The sequence below is a fragment of the Belonocnema kinseyi genome, chromosome 5 (genome assembly GCF_010883055.1).
Source record: "Belonocnema kinseyi isolate 2016_QV_RU_SX_M_011 chromosome 5, B_treatae_v1, whole genome shotgun sequence".
NCBI classification, from domain to species: domain Eukaryota; kingdom Metazoa; phylum Arthropoda; class Insecta; order Hymenoptera; family Cynipidae; genus Belonocnema; species Belonocnema kinseyi.
The window spans coordinates 52,439,160-52,447,516 of NC_046661.1; the positions used below are offsets into that span (position 1 = coordinate 52,439,160).

Here is an 8,357-nt window from a genome sequence, read left to right on the forward strand (position 1 = left end):
ATGTAACCCCGTTCACGGGCCACACTCGCATCGTAGCAGTCTAGCAAGTCGTGATTCAGTCGCTCCGTCCACCCAAAGGTCACGAGATCCCGCCGATCCATATATATATATTTCTAATTAATATTTAAATCTAAAGATATATTAAATTCACTAGGTTTATCATTTTAATTGCAGAATCTGAATAAATTCTTGAATAGACATTGTTCAATTTGAAATATTGTCAGATTTATAACATATAAACCTGAAATTGTTCAAATTTTTCCATATTTTAGATTTTAAAATATTCAACTTTTACTGTTTTCAACGTGAAATTCTAAAATATCGAACTTTTTCAATTATAGGATGACCGCAAAACTTGATTTTAAAAATTTCCCGATTTTTCCCTGACAATTATTATTTAAATACCAGAATTCTAATCTAGTAACATTTTTGAAATTAAATCTTCGACAAATAGAACATAATAGTTTGAAATTAAATTTGTAACATTTGAAATTTATTATTCTCGACAGTTCTTTAAAGTACCTCTTACAAAAATTATCTGAATTTTGCTTGGATATTTATTCTTTGCATTTGGAATGCTTGAAAAAAACTTTATCAAAAAGATCTCTTTTAGATGGCAGTATTTATATGCGTCTTCATATTCTGAACTGTCTACTTAATTAAGTATGGTTAAAGATTAAGTTTCTCAAAGCTCTGTAGGCTTTGACGTACACATTCTCAACCACTCGCGCTGCGCGCTCGATTTCCGACAGACATTTGTAAACAGGTTTTGTTGAATTTTTTTCTCGTAACTTTCGTCGTTTTCCAGACTTTTTTTTTATTTATTTTTTTTTTCAACGTTTTTTTCACGAATAAAACAAAAGGTACGCGTCCTATCAAGAAGTGATACTTAACGAAATTGTAGATCTTTTTTTGGTAACAATTTTTGTTAATTCGTATTTTTTCGTATCCTACATAGTTTGTCTACAAATGTAATTTTTTATTTTTCATTATTTTTTTGTGCAATCAAAATTTGAATTTTTGATTTTTGAAGAAAATCCAAAAAAATTGTCATGATAATCTTGTAGTCTTTTAAAAAGAAATGTCTTTCTTATCTTGACTTTTTTTCATATCGTGCGTTTTTGGCTTAAAATTTTGATTTTCGGTTGATTTAAAAAAATTTGAAAACGCTATATCTCTGAGAATTTTCTTTTTATCGAAAAAAGTCATAAGGATAAATTGTTTTTCTTTTTAATACTATAAATACCCATATATAGAATTTTCAAATTCAGAAAAAAGTGGTCTAAAAAATTGTTTAAATGCGCACACTTTTTGAATTTTTATTAAAAAAGGCTTGTTAACGAACTCGTCCTTTCTTTTAGGACCTACAAAAAGTGTGCCAAAGATGGATTTGATTCGTTCATTTTTTCGAGAGTTATCGTGTTTACGGACGGCCGGGCGGATAGACAGACGCCATCGTGAAAACCTGATCTTCGGATTCAGGGGTTCTTGAAACGTGGAGATCCGTTGAAAAAGTGTGATGTCGAATTTCTGACAATTCTAATACTTTCTCAATCATAAATGATGAGAATGTAAAAAAAAAATTTTCGGACAAAAATAAAAAAAGAGGAAAGAAAAATCCTTCTTTTTTTCTTTCTTTCTTCTTTTTTGATTTGATTCGATTCTCAGGTATCAAAGAGAGAGAGCACCTGTTTGTGGGTGCTGTCAATTTCTATCTATTATATTTTTCTTGCCTTGATAAGGGTACTGTACGAGTACCGAAACGTTGGTAATGCAATTTTATTTTTTATTTTGAACTGTAATTTGATGATAATAAAAATAAGAAGACGAAAAAAAGAAAAAAAGAAGGAAGGGGATGTGGTTGGCTCCCTTCTTATTTTTCTTTCCTCTTTTTTATTTTTGTCCGAAAATTATTTTTTTTTTCAGATTACAATAGGATTTTTTTGTTTTGTTTGTTGTGGTCCAAATTTGGTCCTTGGATTCTTGTTTTTTTACAGGAGTTTGCATCAATTTTATTATTGAACGTTAAATAGGATTTTTAATTTGGATTTTACTTTAATCTAAATTTCTTAAATGATGCAAGTTTATTTTACGAAATTCTTGGAATTTCTTCAGATTTTCAGGTTTTCCCTGAGCGTCTACCACCCTGATTATTTGATACCATAAGATTATGAAAATTTCAATTTCCAGTGCGTACAATTATAAATTTTTATTCAATTTTAAACGCTTCAAAAGTTTCAATAGGAAATAATTCCTTTCATGAACGATTGAAAATTATTTGCTACTGCGACAAATACAAGAAAGCAGAATGAATTTTTAAAAAATTATGAAAAAAATATTTGAGTATGGATCTTTTTAAATAAATAGGTCATAAAAATAAGAGAAAATAGTGAAAAAAAATTATAAAGGAAACAATATCATTTTTTAGTGATGAAAATGAAGTTCTCTAAATAAATAAAAAATATTTTAGAATTTAATCATTTATCATTTACATTAATATTGAATAATTGATATATTTTATAATAAGTAAAACGGAACGTGAAAAATAATAGGTAGGAAAACTGATTTATTTCAGTTTTTTGACAAATTAAAGTATAATAATTAATCAAGCCAAAATATATTCAAATATCATAAAAACGAATAATACAGTTATTTTTACGAAGTGTTTAGTATTTTTTAATAAACATTCGGACAAATATTTGAAATTAAATATTGGGAATTCTAATTTGATAAAACTTACAATAAAAAAATATTAACGCCCTCCCTATTTTGAATAAAAACTAAGGCGTTTTTTTAAATATAAAACTTATTCATCTGGTTACACTTCTTCACACAGTGTAGACATTAACAACAAAATTTTCTTGCTTATTCTGAAATTACGAATTTAAACTGGAAAAAATCAGGAAATTCAATTTTTTTGTTCAACAAATTCTAAAAGCATCAATTTTGGTCCGATTTTTATATGAGTGATTTTACGTTAAAGTGCATTAAACTTTGAAGAGCCTTAACGCCAGAACGTAACATCATATTGTTTTAAATCAATGCACGGAGAATCACAGAATACAAATAATTTGTTTATTGATCAATTAGTTCTTATAAACAAAACTGCATCGTATTGATGTACAAATTATATTTAATTCCCGAGTTGAATGTTTACTGAATTGATGCCAAAAAAGTTTGATTAGCATAAGTTATCCAGTCTCGAGGACATAGATGTGGAAGTTGACAATAGGGTTGTTTCCAAATTCAGATATAATTTTTCCAATAAATGGATCTTATAGTATATAAAATTCTAATTTTAAAAACGACCATAGAATATTTTTTATATATTGTTAACTATTTTTAATTTATTGTTGAAATATGAATTTTGTATCACGATGTCCATTGGAGGGCCCCTTTGACGTCAAAGGGGTCGGATTTTTCACCAATCACAGCTCACGTGTCAGTGATTCTCAAATATCTTTTTCTCTGCTTGTGTTTAGTTTATATGCACATCGAAAATAGAAGTCCCAAAATATTGTTTAAAAAAATGTCAAAGGAGGGTTTCGTAAAACCCAATAGAGTACAATAGAAACCAATTTGAATAAGTGTTTTACCGCCTTCAATCTTTAATAATTTTTTCATGTTGAATGACATAATAGAAAAAAAATTATAACGCATCTTCGATTCAGATTAAAATTATGTATTAAAACATTATTTTATCTAAAATCGCGAAACAACCCTATTACAATTATAAGTGACATTAGTCTAAAATTCGAGCAAACTCGACTGCGGATTTCGATAAGACTTGAAATTTTAAGTTAAAAAAATAAATAAAAACTTGCTCCTGAGATATTAAGTTGCTGAATACTAATCATCAGGGTATGATGCAAAAAAAAGTTGTCCAATTATGAGTAAATCAACAGAGAATTTTGAGGGTACAAGTATTTAGGTTTTCAAAAACTGGTTTGAATAGCGAGTAGAAATCGAATTATGATTTCTTAACAAAAATAAAAATTTTCTCCCACGATATTTTTTACTAATAGAAGTAAACTTCATATAAGATTACAGGGAATATACAGATTACATCGGATGTCAAATATAAGGTATATTACACAAGATTACATGGGATTACACATTACGACGCGGGATTAAACGAGATTACATGGGATTAAAACAGATTACATGAGATTACAATAGATTAGATAGGATTACACATGATTGTAGGGATTACATAGATTACATAGGATTTCAAAATAATACACAGGATTACACAAAATTACAGGTACACAAGATTACTTCGAACAGTTTACACCAGATTACCTTCAGTCTTGATCAATTTTGAGCCAAAAGGTCGCATTTTTTCGTTATTATTCTAACTTTAATTGAAAAATTCGTCTTAATGCTTTTGCGCAATCGCAGCGTGTGTACAGAGCAATTAGGACTTGCAATTTTTCGAAAAAATTAGGGTATATTTTGGACGCTACTGTAACGTTAATTAGAGACCGTGGAGGATCTGAAAAGTCGCAATTTGTTTGTCTTGAAGCGAGCTCTGACTTCGTTTTGTGGGTTTTCGACTTTATCCACTACATGGTGAGATATGCGAATTTTTAAATGACATTTTTTCAAAAATAGCCCGTGTTCGTACCCCAAGATCTTTTTCTGACAGCACGGATTTTCACGAAACTTGCACAAAATAATCCTTAAATACCCCTTTTTGAATGTGTTGCGGGGGAGGCTAGCCGCCCCTCGGCCGGCATAGTAGTGCTTTGGCGCCTCGTAATAGACTCATTATCAACTGTTCTACAAGTCAAAAGAAGTCAGAACTGGTTTTATCAAAAATAACGAGGGAATGAATTAAAAAATTTCAAGACGTTTTAAAACAATTTAGTTCTGTGGATAATTGGCGAAAAGATTAATCTTCAGTACTTTCGTTGGGTGAAAATCAGCGGCTAAGATTATCTTTGTAAAGCTGAATGCCATTTAGATTTTCATTGTTTTTGAGATAATGCTGTCAATTTAAAAAATGCTGTGCTTAAAGTTTTGCGCAGTACAAAGTACTCTGTAATAATAATAAGTTATCAAATAGTGTGCTTTTTATCTTCGGTTGAAAAAAGTTTATGTTGAAAGTTGACTTTGATGTTAATAAGTGATTTTGCCTGTCAGTGATTTTACTTGAAAGTGATAATGAATTATACGTGAAAATTTTAGATTCAATTCAGATGGAAATTTGAAGAAAGCATCATATGTTACTAATAAAGGAACTTGTAGCAGATTCATAAGGAAGGTGAAATCCAAATTAATTCTAGTTCCCCTATTTGCTTGGCAGGAAAACTGCAAGAAAATACTAAACGCTGGAAAAACTCGTACCTGACGAATGACTTTCTTTTCATGTTGAAGTAGTTGAAGGTATATTCGAAATATCAGTTATATTATAAAATTAAAAGCTTTTAAAACTGTCACTTGAATAAAAGTGTACACTATATTTTGAACTAATTGACATTCGTAAAAGGCAATTAATTATTAAGTATACACTTGATTATTTCAATATTTTTTATTTCATATTAGATAACTTGATTTTTAGAACTTCGGGCAATCTAGAAAAACTTAAGGTACGATCACTGAAACGCAAAATCATCCCCGACCCCTTTCCAACGTCTGGTGTGGTCGGCAAAGCACCCCTCTGACTGTTTAAAGAAATAATTTTTGTCGAACCCCGACCCCTTTCAAACGTCTCGTGGGGCGGAAAGGCACCCCTCTGACTGTTCACAGAAATAATTTTGGTCGAACCCCAACCCCCTTTCCAACATCTCGTGTGGAGGGGGGGGGGCTCTGATTGTTTACAGAAATAATTTTGGTCGAACTCCTATCTCTTTCCAACGTCTCGTAGCGGACGAGAAGGTTCCCCTCTGACTGTTCACAGAAATAATTTTGGTCGAACCTCTACCCCTTTCCAACGTCTCGTGGGGCGGAAAGGAATGCCTCTGACTGTTCACAGAAACAATTTTGGTCGAACCCCGGCCCCTTTCCAACATCTCGTGGGGGGGCACCCCTCTGATTGTTTACAGAAATATTTTTGGTCGAACTCCTATCCCTTTCCAACGTCTCGTGGCGGGCGAGAAGGCACCCCTCTGACTGTTCACAGAAATAATTTTGGCCGAACACCGACCCCTTTCCAACGTCTCATGGGGAGGCGACGGGAAGGCACCCCTGCGACTGCTCACAGAAAATTTTTGGTGAAACCCCTATTCCTTTCCAACGTCTCGTGGCGGGCGGGAAGGCACCCTCTATCTAGTCAGAGAAATAATTTTGGTCGCACCCCTACCCCTCTCCCAGGTCCCGTGTTGGGCGGGAAGTCAAACCACGTTTATTGCAAGACTTGTTTATTGCAAACCTCGGTTATTGCAATCCAAGACACTCGTCTATCGCAACTTCCCCAACTCTCGCCACTGATGGTCATATGTTCCGTGTAGCTAATGACAGCGCGGAAGCGGGAATGTATTGTGAGACCACCTTCCGTATACGTAGAGAGGTGGGGTCCCCTCTCGAGTTGCAATAGACGAGAGGTGTTTACGTTTCGAAGGAGTTGCAATAAACGGGGTTTGACTGTAGTAACTTTCGAAAATATCGGTTTGAAATATTTCTAATGCTTTTTTATGTAATATAAGTTTAGAAGCTTCAAGTTTCATGAATCTTATACGTTTTTTTATATCTTGATATAAATACAAATAGCGATAAATATAATATACTTTCTAAATGTATAAGCCATAAGTAAAGTGAAAGGTGAAAAATATATACACATGGAGTAATAATAATAATAAATTAATAATTAGGTGAAAGCCAAGATACAAACAAAATGAAAATGAATTGATAATACTAAATGGATGAATAATTTAGTAAATAATACAATTAATGGATAATAATTACGTTAAACCGCAAGAAATACTTTTATTCATTTATACAAATGAAAAACTTCTAAGTTTTAATTTTATTGATCCTGACTACAAATTTTTGTATTTATCAATTCCATTCAGTACTGTTTTGTAAAATTTTTCGAGGTGCATTGAGGGGGATGCATTTTTTCTCATATCTATTTCCTTTACGGTTTAGGAGACAACCACAAAAATCAGGTATTTAAGTGAATTAATTTTTTAATCCCGATTAATGCAAGCCTTCTTATTGGGTAGAATCCATAATAAGTACATTCTTATTTGAAAACAATAAAAAAGTATTAAATACCATTGGAAATTGCAGATACCATTGAAAAATCAGAATGAAAAACTAACCTCTCGATATCTGCAAGAATCTGAAGTAATGAGTCGTTTTACAAAACTCGTCGTTTCAATGATAAGCCAATTTCCGATAAGCATCTCACATTTCAGCACAACTTCTATCAAGTGTTTCAACAATTTAAAAACAAAGTCACTTTGCAAATCACAATGTGATGCCGACTGTTTCAAAGCCATCATATGTTCATAAGCGATGAAAACGCTGATAAGTGTGAACATTTTAAGAAACTCATTTTGTTACAAAAACTACGAGTATTTAGATTATGATTCACTGTTTGTAATTATGTTTTCAAAATTGTCTAAACTTTAGATGACACGAATTCTGTATTGAAAATCGGAGGACACAAAAAGGATAATGACCAAAACAGTCAAACCATCACAACCTACCCTCTCTTTACAAAAGGCGGCAAATTAACACGTAAACAAATGTGGAAGAAAATGACAATCATTTCTATGATTTACTAAATATTTCAGTTGACCCGTTAACCCAGATAGCCAAATAGTTTGCAGCAAACTTGCCTAATGTTTGAAGTGAAAGGTTCGAAAGTTTACATCGCGAGGTTTTGGCAAGTTTCCCGCAAGTGAAGTAAGACAGAACTGACATATTACGGAGATTTTGCATAGCATTTCGTAGCTTACGGTAAATCAGCCGTCTATCAACGAGAAGAATATCTTTGACCGAGAGTTGAAAATGGTTCATGTGTAGAGATGGGGAGTAACCGATAGATGACCGATTTCCGGTAATCTGACGGTCACCTGACCGGACATGTGGTAATCACGTTATTACCAGGGTTGCGAAGACGGAGACAACTTGTGATGGGACTGACAGCGTCCTGGCCGTCTTTCATGGTGCATTTATATACCTCTGTCCATCTTACCGGCACAGGCAGAAAGCCCATGAGAGTAAAAGAGACCAAGAGTACTTTTTGTCCAACTTTCCGCTCTCTATCTCTTTTACTCTTATGGACTTTCTGCCTACACCGGTTGGACGGGCGGAGATGTAAGTGCACCATTACCCGTCATTTATAGGTCATGTGTTGTAAATAGGTAAATGCGGTAAAATTTAAAATAAGAAGGAATAACTAATTG

General features: G+C 32.6%; 1 protein-coding gene across 4 annotated transcripts in view; it reads right to left on the minus strand.

Annotated features, from left to right (window-relative positions):
* The window catches only part of LOC117172619 (protein cramped), a 26,005-nt gene extending 18,147 nt beyond the window's left edge, over positions 1–7,858 (minus strand). For 2 of the 4 annotated variants that reach the window (XM_033360712.1, XM_033360713.1), the window contains exon 1: positions 7,266–7,858. The gene's annotated coding sequence lies outside the window, so the exon portion shown is untranslated. The remainder of the gene's footprint in view (positions 1–7,265) is intronic. The other 2 variants (XM_033360714.1, XM_033360715.1) reach the window with 2 other exon arrangements.
* Positions 7,859–8,357: the final 499 nt, after the last annotated feature.